General features: G+C 33.8%; 1 protein-coding gene and 1 long non-coding RNA gene across 2 annotated transcripts in view; one reads left to right on the top strand and one right to left on the bottom strand.

The window, feature by feature from the left end:
• LOC136038830 (procathepsin L-like) overlaps positions 1-17,006 on the top strand; it is a 216,970-nt gene that overhangs the window by 154,428 nt on the left and 45,536 nt on the right. The gene's annotated exons all lie outside the window — the stretch shown is intronic.
• LOC136038803 (uncharacterized) lies at positions 1,548-15,350 on the bottom strand. Its single transcript, XR_010620307.1, has 2 exons — positions 15,128-15,350; positions 1,548-3,927 (listed from the first exon to the last, which is right to left on the bottom strand). It is a non-coding gene; the product is annotated as an uncharacterized LOC136038803 (long non-coding RNA).

The following is a 17,006-nucleotide window of genomic DNA, read 5'->3' as shown; positions in this document are numbered from 1 at the left end:
TGCCAAAAGTGGAGAACATTCCTTTAACGACATAGTACGCCAACACAGCCATACATGAATCAACTAAAAAAGACTCTCCGTGAATGAACTAGAGGAGCTAAACTACACAGGTCCAACACAAGGAAATTTTTCCCTGATACAAAATTCTAATCCTACTTTATCTCTCTCAAACATATGCAATTTTTCTTATTGAGTCTGACTTACGTATTATTTTGGAATTTTGAGCTACAATAGTGTACATCATTGTATCATTAAGATAAGCATTCAGGGATTCTTGTTAACACTAAGGCGGATCTAGAGAATTTTTTTGGGGGGGATTTGACAAGGGCACCAACAATTGACAAGTTTATTTTGAAAAGAGTATATAAAGAAAAAAAGGAATAAGAGTGCCAGAAAAACATTGGGAGAGGGAGGGTAAGCCTTCCCCGGGTCCCCCTCAATCCGCTCCTGTAAACAACTGTAAAAATTTTTAGATGGGAGTTTTTCGGATCTTTTTTTTTCATAGTTTTACGTTTTGCTGTTTTCTTATATATTTTGGTTGGTTATTTTAGCTTTTTCTGTCTATTTCTTTTGGCTGATCAATGTCTCCAGATATGAAACACAACGGTCAGGTTTTCTTATTCTATTTTGAACCATCTTGATAGCACGTTTCCCTTGTTGTTACATATTTCTATATTATAATTTATTTATTAATGGAAAGGCAGTGTAAGCCAACGAATTATTTAATCTTTTTTTTAAGCTAAAAATAATGAGAGACATGCAAATGATCCACCCAAAAGAATTCATACCGACTGCTATACAACAGTGGCATAATTTCCTCAAAATCCTAGGGGGGGGGGCAAAGTTGGAGCCAACTTTCCCAAATCAAGTGAAAATGGCAGTAAAAACTAAAAAAAAGCCATTCGGTACTACAAAGGTAATATTTAGTACTATAAAGGTAAATATTGTAGTAAAAAAAACTGATCTATTTCTATTGATGCTTGAATTATGTAAGTTTATCTTAGTTTTGACAAGATTTTGGAAGAAACTAAATTTCAGCTGTGGGGGAGGGGGGGAACTGGGGCCGTTTCCCCTGCCCCATAGCAAATTGCGCCCCTGGTATACAAATATACACTTACCCACTTCCTCCATTTCCATTTATAATTCAACTTTACAAGTGGTCCACATGCTCATGAATAAAATGTTTTATATATTTTTTTTTGTGAATTTTTATACTTCTGACACAATTCCAAAAATAATTTCTGAGATACAAATGCATATTTGCAAGTTAAAGTATAAAAGCTCAAATGACAAAAAACATAGAAAAATCAGTTTTGCATAAGCATAACATACACAAGAAAGACGTATCCAAAAGGCAGGAAACAAATATATCCAGCTGTTTAGGAACCATTCATCCTATCCGTTCTTTGTTCAATGTAATTGCTGGAAATGAGTTTTAGAGTTAACCAAAGAGTGAGAGGAACCGATAAAAGGAAAACTCAAGTTCGTCATCTAGAAAGGACAAACATCCAGCATCATCTAGCCGTTACCACGTAAAATCAAAAAGCTAATTATAAAACCCAAAAACAAACAAATTAATTTCATTTACAGCCTTTCGAGCATGGGTAGCTGCCCCGGAACCGTGGCTGGGGGGTTTCCTACTTTGATCAAGAAGCACAGAAACACTACTTTGATCAGGCTTTTATGAATATATTTGAGTCGGGAGAGGGGCGCTACAATAAATTTTTCCCTGGATATCACCAACCCTAGAAACGACTCTGATTACATTTATATAATTTTTGACTGTTTCAACTTTTGCTTCGTACTGGGCAAAAAACAAAGGTATATTTCTAGGGAAAGGGACAAAAATAGATACATTTGCGTGCATTCTGCGGACTGACCCAGAATTTGAACTAGTCAAACTAAAATTTATTTTCTTTCATCTGCCTTTTAAATTCTTTGTCCTTTCAACTCTGCTTTAAAGCAATTTTCTACACTGGCTAATTACTTTAATATTCTGTCTGAACGTTGGAGTAAGTCACCCTGCTATATGTCTTGATTGGTTTCCTTCAATACATTTCCGCGGATTTCGGTGCATTGAGCGACAAATGCTTTATTCATTCTACCCTTTTCCTTATTGGTCCGCAAGAGAGGGCAAACTTATAATTTTGTTTTGCGTGATTTTTAAGTCAATCTATTATCTGCAGTGGCTTCTGAATTAAGTCTGAGTTCTTTTTTATAATGCAAGTGTTATTTTACTTAAACTGAATTGGGCTGGGGGACTTTCCAGAGACGACTGGTTCAACCCGGGCGCGTGGTCCACAGGCCTGGTAGCGGTATTGCTAAAGACAGGGAATATCAGAGAATTGGGCTTTTATGCATTGATATATTAAGGGCTGTTACAGGCAATTGGTTAGCTAATAATAGCAGTATTTAGCTATTCTAAACATATATAGTGGTGTAGATTATCTTTACCGGTATCCACTCATATCATTTATTCAATAGTAATATCATTAATAGCCAGGGTTGCCACTGGTGAAAAGAAATCAGTAGATTTTAGTGATTTTTTGTTGACTTAGTGATTTTCTTCAATAATCTAGTGGTTTATGCAGCAATTTTTATAGGCAATATAAAAAATCACTAGAGATAATGATAAATCGCTAGGGGTGGAAACCCTGATAATAGCCATGGATTATTTTCTATTCCATCTCCCATTTTATTTGAAGTTACTGTTCCTATGATTACAATGCATAACAAACAAGCATAAACAAAAATAATATCATAGGAAAGGTATTACAGAAAAAAAGGAAACTGTCAGTGGTAATAATAATTGACTTTTACTTTTAGTGAAAAGATTCACTTTTAGTGAGCTTTCTATTTTCTTCGTAGGTAAATCTACCATAATTACAAGAGGCAAATAAACAAGCACAAACTAAAGTATTATCTTATCAACGGATTGCTAGAACATAATGCCACAAAAAGCGTCAGTGGCACGCATAGTCTTAATTTCTATTGTGCCCATATTAAAGTGCCTCAGATTTCTATTCATTAAATTTCCCATTTTATTTGAGACTAACGTAATATTATTGGGAAAAAAATATGAATAAATTACAATAAAATTTAATTTCCATTAAATTTCGCATTTTCTTTGAAATCAACGTAATATCATTAAGAAATGTAATATGATAGACTCAGTGAAAATGAATATGATAGAAATGTGATATGATAAACTAAAAAATATGATAAACAAGCAAAGATTAAAATAATATGATAGGAAAGATCATTAACAAAACAACAAACATAAATGAAACTACCGGTAGCAATGGCAATTTTTAATTTCTATTGTGGCCATATTTATATTGCCAAAGGTTCACTTCTAGTGAGCTTCCCTCTTTTTGGTAATTAACCTTATTATAATTACATAAATAACAAAACAAGCAAAAACTAAAATATTATAGTGAGAAAAGATCATTAAAAAAAAAATACTGAAGTGTCAGTGGCACTGGTGATTTTAATTCTTATTGTGCCCATATTGGAGTGCCAAAGATTCCGTTCCATTAAAATTCTTATATTCTTTACAGCTAACATGAACATAATTATAACATGTAACAAAACAAGCAAAAACTAAAATTACATTGTAAGTATCGTCAGGAAATCAAACACAATAATTTAGACAGGGTATAAAACATAAGATTTAGATAGAAGAATATAAAAGGAACTAAAATACAAAGATCACAGAGGAGTTCTATAACCCTGGTTCTAGGCGCTGGCCATAGAAATATACATTTTTACGACGAACACAAAACAAAAGGGAGAAATTTCAACAAGAAAGTGAGATTCAGCAGCACAGCAGTTGAGCACACCAGGTATTTGGAAAAGAGGAAGCTTTAAACTGGCCAAGCCATTATCACTTTTCGGAAAGGTAGAAACAAACTTCTTCCAGGTTTGCTAGAAATGAAAAAAAGGAAAACAATTGGCCAAAATAGAAATGTATTTTCAAAATTAATTAAAAAAATTATAAAATTACTGGAAAAATACGAAAACAACGCGCTGTTTTTCGATTATACATGAACAAAAGGAATTTCAAGAAGTTAGTTCTAATATATGAAGTTTTTGAACTACATAACAAATCAAGCTTGGACATTATCCGTTAAGTTTTCAACTATTGTCATGCAATAGTACCCGTGGGATAGAAATAGCTAGGATTTACAAATAGGGCTGGGAGGGTGAAATAATATACTTAAAAATAGATGGGGTGGAAAGAGAGAAAGAGTACGAGAAGCACATATGAATGGAAATTCCTATTCACATCTGAGCAAAAATAAAAAATAATCAACATAATTAATTATTTCCCAGCAATATAATTAAGCTAATTCAAAAAGCCTAAATAAAAAAAATAGTTAAATTTATTTTTAATATTTGTTCTTCTTTTGGATTCATTGAGCTGAAGATAAATCAACTGTTTTTGCCAATACTGCACAAATAATAAGTGTGTTCATTCTCTTTTAATTATCGTATGCGCTGCATACTAGCTTTACCAAATCTTTTCGCCATCCATAATAAATAGTTTAAAAACAAAAGAAAAACATAACATTCGAAAATGTCCTGTTAGACCATATTAACTAAAGTCTATAATCGAAGTTCAAATGTTGATAGATGAAAAATTGTGATTGTTTTTAATTTTTTAATCCCTACTGAGTAGGGCACTCGTAGTTTTCCATTCCTATTAAATCCTTGCTAAAGTCATAAATTTCCCTCTCAAATCAGCTGCACTATCTATGATTTTTCTCTTCAAGCTTCAGGGGATATGCACAACTACTCCTTCAGGGTTATGCCTTAACAGTTGTGGCTCCAACTCAAGATACATTTTTTTTTACTACCACGTTATAAGAAATTATTTCTTACGGAAATCAACAGAAGTTAAACAATTTAACATAAGTTAGTGCGAGCAATATCTCAGGAAAATGCAGCATTTATCGCTCTCTCTTAATCCCAAATCCTACAAGAATCACTAATCCAAATAAACTAGCCTATGATTGAAATCCCAACGGTAAAAATTATGGTTGTTTCAATTTTCCATAATTCTATCGAGTAGGGATACAGTCAGCGGCGTCTGTAGTTCTGATTCCTTGAGGGGGTATTTTTACACTCCTAACACTTTCTGATTTATGCCTCATTAGTTACAGTTCTAAATCAGACACAATTTTGTACGTATCCTGTTGCTAGAACGATGTTAAAATAATTATATCTTATGTAGTTCAACAAAAATAAAATAATATCATGCAATAGTGCGAAAATAACTTCACAGTCAGGGGAGCATCTGCCCCCCTCCCTCTTAAACAACAACCATGTATGTAAAAAGTTCCAAAGCTGCCAGTAGGAGAATTCAATAGTTCCAAAAGCTGCCAACCCTTTAACAGCACAACTTTGTTTTGACAGCTTTTCTTTAAGCAAAAAGCATTTTTATATGTAAAAATGGTATTTTTAGATATAATCTACTAACATATTTCACTAGACCACGAAAACTGCAAAGTACATTGCTACTATGCTACCCCACTTTTTGCATGGCGGACAACCACCTTGCCAGAATTACTAACTTAAAATAATGAACAGATACACTAAGTATCAAGGAAAAACGAACAGAACAACAGGTACACGACCAGTATGTATCACAGAAAGTTACAACCACTAAGTCTCTGCAGCTCAAAATAAAGCCATTTAAAATATTTGAGGATGTATATTAGAATCAGACAAAAATTGGCTAGAGATTTTCTCTTTCAACTGCCTAGACACAAAATCTAAGTATCATTATTAATTTATCCACTTAAAGATAAAACAACTTTTGATTTATTTATCCGCGATTTCCCAAATTAACAAAAGGACGAAGTCAGACCCGGGGTGACATCTGGTAGGCTTTCCGTTTTTTTTTCGTTTTTTTTTTAAGCTTGATTGATTCTTAGACAAACATATATTTTCAAAACCCCTTTTTTACATCTTTTTTTGCATCAAAACCCCTTTTTAGACTAATGAAAATGTGACTTAAAACTGCATTAGAATCAACATTACATTAGATAACAAGAGCTAAGAGCTCATATGGCACTTGTGACGAGGCAAGAAGAGGTAAGAGCCAATAGCTCATATGGTATGACCTCTAACAAAATTCTAAGAATCAATAGATTGATTTAAAAGGAAAATCAGAGGCTTAATGCCGGTCAGGATTTAAAATAAGAGCTCTGAGTCACGATGTCCCTCAAAATATCAAAATTCATTAACATCCGATCACCCACTCGTAAGTTATAAATACATCATTTTTTCTAACTTTTCCTCTCCCTTTAGCCCCCCCCCCCAAATGGTCGAATCTGGGAAAACGACTTTATCAAGTCAATTTGTGCAGCTCCCTGACACATCTACCAATTTTCATCGTCCTAGCACGCCCAGAAGCACCAAACTCGCCAAATCACTGAACCCCCCCCCCCCCAAATCCCCCAAAGAGAGCGAATCCAGTACGGTTACGTCAATCACATACCAAGGACATTTGCTTATTCTACCCACCAGACTTCATACCGATTCCTCCACTCCAAGCGTTTTCCAAGGTTCCCCCCCCAATGCCAACAGATCTGGTCAGGATTTAAAATAAGAGCTCTGAGACATGAATTCCTTCTAAATAAAAAAAATTCATTAAGATCCGGTCACCTGTTCTTAAGTAAAAATACCTCAATTTTTCTAATTTTTCCAAATTAACACCCTCCAGCTCCTCCAAAGAGAACGGATCCGTTCCAATTATGTCAATCACGTATCTAGAACTTGTGCTTATTCTTCCCATCAAGTTTCATGCCGATCTCTCCACTCTAAGCGTTTTCCAAGATTTCTGTTTCCCTCCTCCAACCCCCTATGTCCCCTGATCCAATTCGAGTCGTAAATGGAGCATCTGAGACATAAGATCCTTTATATATATATATATATATATATATATATATATATATATATATATATATATATATATATATATATATATATATATATATATATAAATAAGTTGTCTGTGTGTGTGTCGAGTGACGTCATGTTTGTGTGTCGACTGACGTCATGTTTGTTGACTGACGTTATTATAAGGATTGAGCTGTATGCGTCATGAAGTTGTTTGTCGACTGACGTCATGTTTGTCAACTGATGAAATTACATACCGGGACACAAATGACGACCGGGACACAGGGAATATAAATGACGACCGGGACACAGGGACGCATCATTAGAATAATGAGGCATAGATCTGAATACGGATTGTTTTTCCCATGGACAATTATATGTTGCATGTTCAAGAGTCAGTAAACCTGACAATCTATTTATATGCACAGACAATGGGACAGCGAAGAATGTTGTATATTCGCATGTTTTACGTAGTTAAAAACATATACACACATATATATATATATATATATATATATATATATATATATCAAGTTTCAATAAGATCCGATAACCTATTCGTAAGATAAAAATGCGCCAATTTTTACGTTTTCAAAGAATTCCGGTTTCCCCTTCCAACTCCCCCCAATGTCTCAGGATCTGGTTGGAATTTAAAATTAAAGCTTTAAAGCACAAGATCCTTCTAAATATCAAATTTCATTAAGATCTGGTCATCCGTTCGTAAGTTACAAATGCCGTATTTTTCCAAATTACTCCCTCCCCCCAACTTCACCAAAGAGAGCAGATCCGGTCCATTTGTGTCAGTCACGTATCTTAGAAAAGTTTTAATCTTTCCATCCAGTTTCATCCAAATCTCTCCACTTTAAGTATTTTCTAAGATTTCCGGTCCCCCCAACTCCCCCCCCCCCCAATGACGCTAGATCCGGTTGAGATTGAAAATAAGAGATCTGAGTTACGAGGTCTTTCTAAATATGAAGTTTCATGAAGTTCCGATCACTCCTTCGTAAGTTAAAAATACGTCATTTTTTTCTAATTTCTCAGAATTAACCCTCCCCCCCTCAATAGAGCGGATCCGTTCCAATTATGTCAATCACGTATCTAAGACTCCTGCTTATTTTTCCCACCAAGTTTCATCCCGATCCCTCCAATCTAAGCGTTTTCCATGATTTTAGGTTCTCCCACCCCAAACTCCCCCCAATGTCACCAGATCCGGTCGGGATTTAATAAGAGATTTGAGACACGACATCCTTCTAAATATCAAATTTCATTGAGATCCGATCACCCGTTCGTAGGTTAAAAATACCTCTTTTTTTAATTTTTCAGAATTAACCCCCCCACCCTCCCTCAACTACCCCAAAGAGAGCAGATCCGTTCCGGTTATGTCCATCATGTATTTAGGCCTTTTGCTTATTTTTCCCACCAAGTTTCATCCCGATCCCTCCACTCTAAGTGTTTTCTAATATTTAGGTTTCCCCCTCCCAACTCCCCCTCCCCAATGTCATCAGATCCTGTGGGGATTTAAAATAACAGCTCTGAGTTACGATATCCTTCCAAAAATCAAATTTCATTAAGATCTGATCAACCGTTTGTAAGTTAAAGATACTTCATTTTTTTCCATTGTTCCGAATTAACGGGCCCCCCATGCTCCCTCAGATGGTCAAATCAGAAAAATGACTATTTCTAATTTAATCTGGTCCGGTCTCTGATACGCCTGCCAAATTTCATCGTCCTAGCTTACCTGGAAGTGCCTAAAGTAGCAAAACCGAGACCGACAGACCGACAGATTGCTATATGTCACTTGGTTAATACCAAGTGCCATAAAAACAGAAACAAAATATGAGGTATTCAATGTTGCGCATGTGGCGCACCCAACGATGTTTCAGGCCACGCAATTAAGCTAAGAGATAATTTTGGATGCCCCATCCAACATAAAATTCCATGCTTTTCCGGTTTCTCCTACTACATTTTCTATACGATTTGCCTATAATGACATCTATGTCCGGCCAAAATGTCCCCCCCCCCTCGAAAAGCCTCCTGCACTCACACTTGACAAAGCTTGTGCACAAGGGACTTCAAGCCCTTCCTCAAACTTCAAGAATAGAACAGTTTCCTAAGGTTTCCTTTATTTTTCATACAACTAGCCTCTTTTTTTCACCACTCATCCTGGTTCTAAATATATGCCCTCTAAAATTAATCTCTACATATGTGCTTAATGTAAAAAACAGTTAAAATAGATATTTAAAAGTAGCAGCATTGACAAAAGTTGATGCAACGAGATCCCTTTATGCAGTAAATATAATCTAAAAAGGGCAAATACGATTTATCTTTTCTCGTCCATGATTTAAGACAAACACTTCAAAGAATTTTTGAAGTAATTGTATCTCTTTTCTCATGCATATAGGCAGTTCAGTATACAGGAGCCTGGGTTCCCTCGTAAAACCACAAGGAAACGATGGCACAATCACAGTTTTTAATCACAATCACAGTCACAAATCACAGGATTAAATATACAGATTGGCTACACTTCTACGAAACAATAATTTTCCGATACAACTCCTTTAAAAAAAAACCGACAAATTTAAAAATACCGATAAATTTTCCGATACAACTCCTTTAAAAAAAAACCGACAAATTTATAAATACGGCACCCTTTTTAGAGCAAACATCACTTGCGTGTTTCATAATAATAACAAAAAAAAAAACAAAAAACACCATAAACACAAAAGTGACGTTAAACTCAGCATCCACAAATGATGGTGAAATGTTCAGCCATTCCTAACAAGCTGGACATCCTGAAAAAAATCAACGACCATCACAAGGAGCCCTGATGTCACTTAGATGTGTGAGAAATACAGTCACTAATAGAGATTTTTATTTAAAGCTTTTCTTGTCGCTCCCGCCGAGAAAAAACGAATTAGAAGGCAATTGTCACATTCTGACAAGAAAAGATGAGAGAAATAATATGATAAATTATAGAAATAAGTTTAATTTACAATTTAGATAAAAGAAAGTCCCCCCCCCGTCCTCATTTTTACTTCTAGCTACTGTTATAAATCCTCTTGGTCTCCTGAAGGATCGTAAATACATTTTCTGTTTTCAGGAAATACCAACAACATACGCGCCTTTTTTCCTTTTTTTAGATACTATGGGCATTCAGAAATTTATTAACTGCAATTATATCCAGGCCACACCTTAGTCACGTGTGGCAATAAGAAAAACACGGTTTTACGAATTGTATAGGGCTTGTCTTGATTTTCACACCACATTTGTGTTTCAGAAACAGAAAACTAAAAGGGCGAAGAGCTGATTTGAAAAGCTTCCACCAATATTAATTTGTTTCCGAACATTCTCTCCCGTTTTCTAATATTTTACGAGATTGCTGTTACAAACAGAATAAGTGCTTTTCTAGGCTTCCATCTTCTCTACCTTCAAAAAACTACACCTTCAAACAAATAAAGAATTGTTATACTAATATTCTCGACTATATCAATGATATTAAAATAATACACTAATCTGTTCCCAAATTATGTTTTTCCAAGTTTGCATCTTCTATACTTCAAAAATATTAGACCTTAGCTGAAAGTTGAAAATTCAATTTCTCTTCAAAGTGTAAACGTCTATATATTTTTTCGTTTCAATATCAGTTTGTAAGTTAACTAAAATACACATCTAAAAATTAAAGTCACTAAACGAAATTGGATTCAGAGATTCTTAACCCTAATTTAATGTCACAAAAGCAGATTTGGCGAATTTGTATGAATATTTCATTGAATAGTCTGTCAAAAAGGAAGAAAAAGAGAGGCTAAATGATAACCTAGTTAACATGGAACCCAGTTAACCTGAAACACTGGAGCAACTAGAATTTTCGTCATAACACTTTAAAGGAAAAGCAAAAATATTTTTAGAATAAAGAACACCTTTTTTAGTTTCTATTTACGAATACTATATCATGAAACGCAAATTTAACCAGATAAACAATCAGTTAAGCATATAGAGTGCATACCCATGGTATATTGTGGAGAGCATGGCTTGGCCATTGATAACAGTAGGCTTGGATGAACTGGCACAAGTGGAAAGTTTACTTGCATTTTTGGACGAAACATAACAGCAATAGTGTATTATATTTCAAGACATTTGCTTTGTGCTTAAAATATAAATATAAAAATTGATAATATCACGGAGCCTGACCACCTCCCTCTCAGTCAGAAATATTGGCGAAAAATTTAAACATTCTCCAGCTGAGAAGCTTATAAGTGACTGATCAAAAAGAAAGCAGACGAAGTGTTTTCACACAAACCCATTACAACTGGTATCCCCTCCCCCACAAAAAAATCTCCATAAAAAATTTCCCCCACATATAAAATTGAGCAGCCGAAGGGGAAGTAAGAACAATTAAAATAATGAAGATAAAAAGGAATTCTCGAATATTCTACGTATATCCGAAAATACAAGTAGTATATGTGGTTTAGAATAACTTATTGGATTTATTTTATATTTTTTTTTTCTTTTAATCTTCTTTTCATGTTCATGGTGGCTGAGGGTTCAGTTACCATAGCAGGGTAAGATGCTGATTCAAAATAAGAAGTTCGGCCCATTTTAAAGTTTCTAGACTCGAATTGGAGTTTAACACCATATTATTAAAATTAAATTTAAAAAAAAAGCCTAAAGATACTTCAGACGGCAAAACCTCCTGATATAAGCTTAGTGGACGCGTTCTTTACCGCAAGGGGTGAACTGGTATCATGTTCAATAGCCATCAGTACCAAATCAAGTCCACTGGGAGTAATTGCTGGTAGTTCTCAGTCCCAGCCTATTATTTCTGTGCAATACCATCATAAACACAACCTTCTATAGATTTCATTAAATTAATTTTTTTTCAAACTGTTTTTTTTTTACCTTTTTATTACCCTGCTATGATAACTCAAACCCCCAAAATACAAAAAAATAAAATCAAATCAAATCAAAAAGTAAAAATAAATATTCTGAAATATTCTACGCCGCATACTCAGCTTATATATTGGAGTATAGGCGGAATATTCCACAATACCTTTTTTTCTTCATTATTCTTACTTGTCATAATTTTCTCTTGGCTGCTCAATTCTGCATGTTTGGGAAACTTTACAGAGAAGAGGGGAGCGAATTGTCCAGGGGCAAGGGTCATTTCGAGTTAGTACGGGTTGAAAAGATATCCTAGTAGATATGGCTGTAAAGCCATAAGTGAGATAAGCCATGAGGCATGTATAAAGCCATGTGACAATAAGGGAGAAAAAATCCATTAGTTTGTCAACTTTGAATGTTCACTGTAAGACAATACTTGCTAAAAAAAAAAAAAAAAAAAAAAAAAAACGCAGAAAGAGTATGGGTGACTTACAGGAGTTTTGGTGTTTACAAAAAGAATCACCAACGCCACCTGGAGTTTACAAAAAGAATCCCCAACGCCACCTAATGTTTAGCGTTTCTTGGCATTTGTTTAAGTGTAATAACAAAGCAAAATTGGTGTAACTGGAAAAATAGAATAGCTCCCCTTTACACTTCTTTTTTTTATCTAAAGGAATTTTTAATATTGTTTAGTATGGGTCACGGCTTCAAAAGCTATAATTAATCTATTAGTAATATTAAATAAAAAAAACAAGTTTTTTTAACTGAAAGTAAGGAGCGACATTAAAACTGAAAACGAACAGAAATTACTTCGTATATGAAAGAGGCTGCTTCCTCATCAACGCCCCGCTCTTTACGCTAAAGTTTGACTCTGTCTCTCAATTCTTCTTTTTTAAAACAGTAAAAAACTTTAGCGTAAAAAGCGGGGCGTTGATGAGGAAGCAGCCTCTTTCATATACGAAGTAATTTCTGTTCGTTTTCAGTTTTAATGTCGCTCCTTACTTTCAGTTAAAAAAACTTGTTTTTTTTTATTTAATTTCTGAACGTTTTTGAATCAATGCATGTTTTGATTTTGGCTCTCCGCAGAGGAATAATTAAAACGAAATTTGCATTTTTTTTTTTTTTTTGGCTAAATGGCTTTCTCATAATTTTGATCGAATGATTTTGAGAAAAAAAGAGCGGGGGAGGAAGCCTAGTTGCCCTCCGATTTTTTGGTCAATTAAAAAGGCAACTAACTTTTAATTTTTACGAATATTTTTATTAGTAAAAGATTTACGTAACTTAAAAATTAGCTTACGTAAAGAACTTTTGTATTCTCATATTTTTATTACATATATGAGGGGGTTCGCCCCCTTGTCAGATCCTCGCTCTTTGCACTAAAGCTTAAATTTTGTCCCAATTCATTAAGAATGACCCCAGAATCACAAAATCCGTAGAATAAATAGTTGAAATTACTAAAAATACTTTAACGTAAAGAGCGAGGTATTAGGAAGAGGTGAGCCCCTCAAATGGGTAATAATTTCTGTTTGGTTTAAGTTTTAATGCTGTTCCTTACTTCCAGCTGAAAGAACTTTTTCATATTTATTTTTTCATTGTGTTTTTAAATAATGCTAGTAAATCCTGCGCTCCCTTCATGGAGATTTTCTTCCCCCATGACAAATTATCGATGGAAAGTTCCCCCAGCATATCTCTCTCTTCTCAACCCTCCCCCAACCAAAAAAAATCCTCGTGAAAACGCCTGTACACTTCCCAATAACCATTACTATATGTAAGCATTGGTCAAAGTTTGTAACTTGTTGCCCCTCCCATGGGGACTGTGGGGGAGTAATTCGTCCCCAAAGACATAGTTATAAGGTTTTTCGACTACGCTGAATAAAATGGCTATCTCAGAATTTTGATCCGTTGACTTTGGTAAAATAATTAGCGTGGGAGGGGGCCTAGGTGCCCTCCAATTTTTTTGGTCACTTAAAAAGGGCACTAGAACTTTTCATTTCCGTTAGAATGAGCCCTCTTGCAACATTCTAGGACAATTGGGGTCGATACGATCACCCCTGGGAAAAAAAAAAAAAAAAAAAAAAAACAAATAAACACGCATCCGTGATCTGCCTTCTGGCAAAAAATACAAAATTCCGCATTTTTGTAGATAGGAGCTTGAAACTTCTACAGTAGGGTTCTCTGATACGCTGAATCTGATGGTGTGATTTTCGTTAAGATTCTATGACTTCTAGGGGGCGTTTCCCCCTATTTTCTAAAATAACGCAAATTTTCTCAGGCTCATAACTTTTGATGGGTAAGACTAAACTTGATGAAACTTATATATTTAAAATCAGCATTAAAATGCAATTCTTTTGATGTAGGTATTGGTATCAAAATTCCATTTTTTGGTTACTATTGAGCCGGGTCGCTCCTTACTACAGTTCGTTACCACGAACTGTTTGATTATAAATCTCGTTAATTGTCATTAATTTTACAGCGTTCCCACTGAAGTTGATGTCTATAGACATTCTAAGGTTGACATACCTAAAACTTAAATTTTGTCACTGTGCCTTCTATCTCAATTTTAGATTCCATCCCAACCAGTTATGATAAAAGCTAATTGTTGGTTTGCCATTATAATGCAACAATTTAAATTGTCTTTTTGATAATTTTTTCTCCAGACATTTCGAGCTTTTTTCTCGTATTGTAATCTATTTGCTGTCATTGGGCTAGTTTGCATTTTCTCTTTTCTTAACCTCCTAATTTTTCCTCCTGCTTCTCAATATCTGCTTCTTCCCTTCCTTTTTTCTACCTATCTTTACAATTTGTCGCCTTTCTCCCTTGATAACTTGCTTCATCTTTGTTTTGATTTTCACGAAATATATGGTTTCTGTAATTTTATTTGCTCCAATTATTTTGAGAGAAGAATAGCTGTATTTTTAAATTTTATTTATCTTGAAACAATGCATAGACCAATTACAAAGAAATAAAACATGCAAAACTTGGATGTACCTATGTTTTCTAATAAAAATTGGATTTTGCCTTCCTGATGTAAAATATATATATATATATATATATATATATATATATTAAAAAGGTTTCACACTAAATGAAAAAAGTGACGAAGCTTCAAACGACTGAACATTAACATCCACAAGCGGGGAGCTACCATATCCATCAACCCCTCCCCCATCACATTGAACATAGTTCAAATACCTGAAATATTTCAATTAACTACAATAGTAGACAAAAACTTGGTATGTTTAATCAAATTATTATTCTCTACTGGAAATTCCAATTGTCTTTAACCAAATTATTCTTTACACACAAACAGTAATTTTAGCAGACTTGATAAATCGTTACTAACCAACTAAATATTTGCTTTCCATCATAGAGGCCATCACCTCCTGGTCCTGCATTCATCAGCTCAATTCCAATTTGAGTATCATTCACTCCCGGTAATGGGCCAATATATCTAACCCAACCCGCAAGTACTTGACCACTTGCATGAATCACTTTTACACGACAGCCTAGAGATAATTCATTATGAGTCCTAGGCATAAATGGTCCCAAGTTATCTGCGACCCAACCTGAAAAAAAAATATATATTGCAAAAATCTAGAGTGTCAATTAATAAATCAATAGTGGCTATTATATTTTGAAGAAAGAGACAAAAAGACGACTATTCAAAATGATATTTCAATAGAATATTTATATATATATATATATATATATATATATATATATATATATATATATATATATATATATATATATATATATATATATATATATATATATATATATATATATATATATATATATATATATATATATATATATATATATATACATATATATATATATATATATATTATATTTTTTTCATTATATATACATGAAAAAAAAATCACCAATGCAATAGCACAAACACATAAAAAAAAAGACAGAAGGAGGAAAAGAAGACTGTTTTCCTACATTAGTAATTAATATAGATCAGTACTTGAATGAGGCCTTAACCCTACTCATCCATACAATCACATAGGTCAAACAGCATAGCCATACACAATCAACCATAAAGAATAATCCATGGACAGACAGTCGTGTCGTAAGTAAGTATAAGTTGTCATTTACCAAATATGAAAAAAAGACAGATAAATCAGAGGCAACAACCCAACACAAGGGCTCATCAGGAGAATAAATACTTGCCTATAGGGTTTCGGCACTTTAAATTCCCTACCCAGGCAATTGACGTGCCTACCATAATTTTGCTATGGTATCCCCGTTCTAGGTATCACCCCCAAAATATATGCCTATAAAAAGCAAATGTAAAACAACCAAGTAACACCAAAACAAACTTATCATGCCTTGGTTCTGGCCCTCGTATATTTATATTACGAATTCACAATCTATACTAATACTAAAAATTTATAAAAAAATTGTTCACTATATCAAATTTTCTCTATTGATGAAAATGTGACCTAGATAAAAATCAAGGAAATGAATGCAAAATAAGATCATTCGAAAACAAGATATATGCACAATTCTACAAAAATCCACTGTCAAATATTAGGGACACGCCAAACTCAGTAACAAAGAAAATCAAAATCAACCAAAGATTTCGCTAAGTATTTCAAGATAATTCTTTCGGTATTTATTTAAAAGTTCGTTATAACGAAAACTAAATATTCAAATTGCCAAGTTAATTTATTTGCAGAAAAACCTCTTAAAATCAATTTTTGGCTTAACATTTTACATCTATTTTCAAAATCAATATAATTACTATGAATCCTTGCATTTCTAAGTAACTGTGAGTAAAATGCTGAATATGTGATATTTGAGTGTATATAACTTTCAGGGAACGGGAAATTAATCGCATCAAAATCATCCATTTCATTATATATTTTAAAACCTAATTTATTATTATCAGAAATATTAATATTCAAATGTAAGAAATGATCTTCTAGACCAGTGCCACGACTAGGTTCAAGAGTAAGTTCTGATGGATGAATACTTTTAGAAATATCAGTAAATTCCTTACCATTTAAAACCAAAATATCATCTAAATATCTTTTATTATTTGACAAAACATGCTTTAAATTATTTGGATTATTCTTATCCATCATATATTTATATTCGAGTTGACTTAAAAACAAGTCAGCTATAAATGGGCTGGCATTCCCCCCCCCCATGGGAATTCCCATGATTTGCTTGTATAAATTACCATTAAATCATATAGAAGTATA

This window comes from Artemia franciscana, chromosome 2 (genome assembly GCF_032884065.1).
Source record: "Artemia franciscana chromosome 2, ASM3288406v1, whole genome shotgun sequence".
Lineage (NCBI taxonomy): Eukaryota > Metazoa > Arthropoda > Branchiopoda > Anostraca > Artemiidae > Artemia > Artemia franciscana.
Note: the sequence above shows the minus strand (reverse complement) of the source record. Positions and strands in the feature narration are given on the sequence as shown.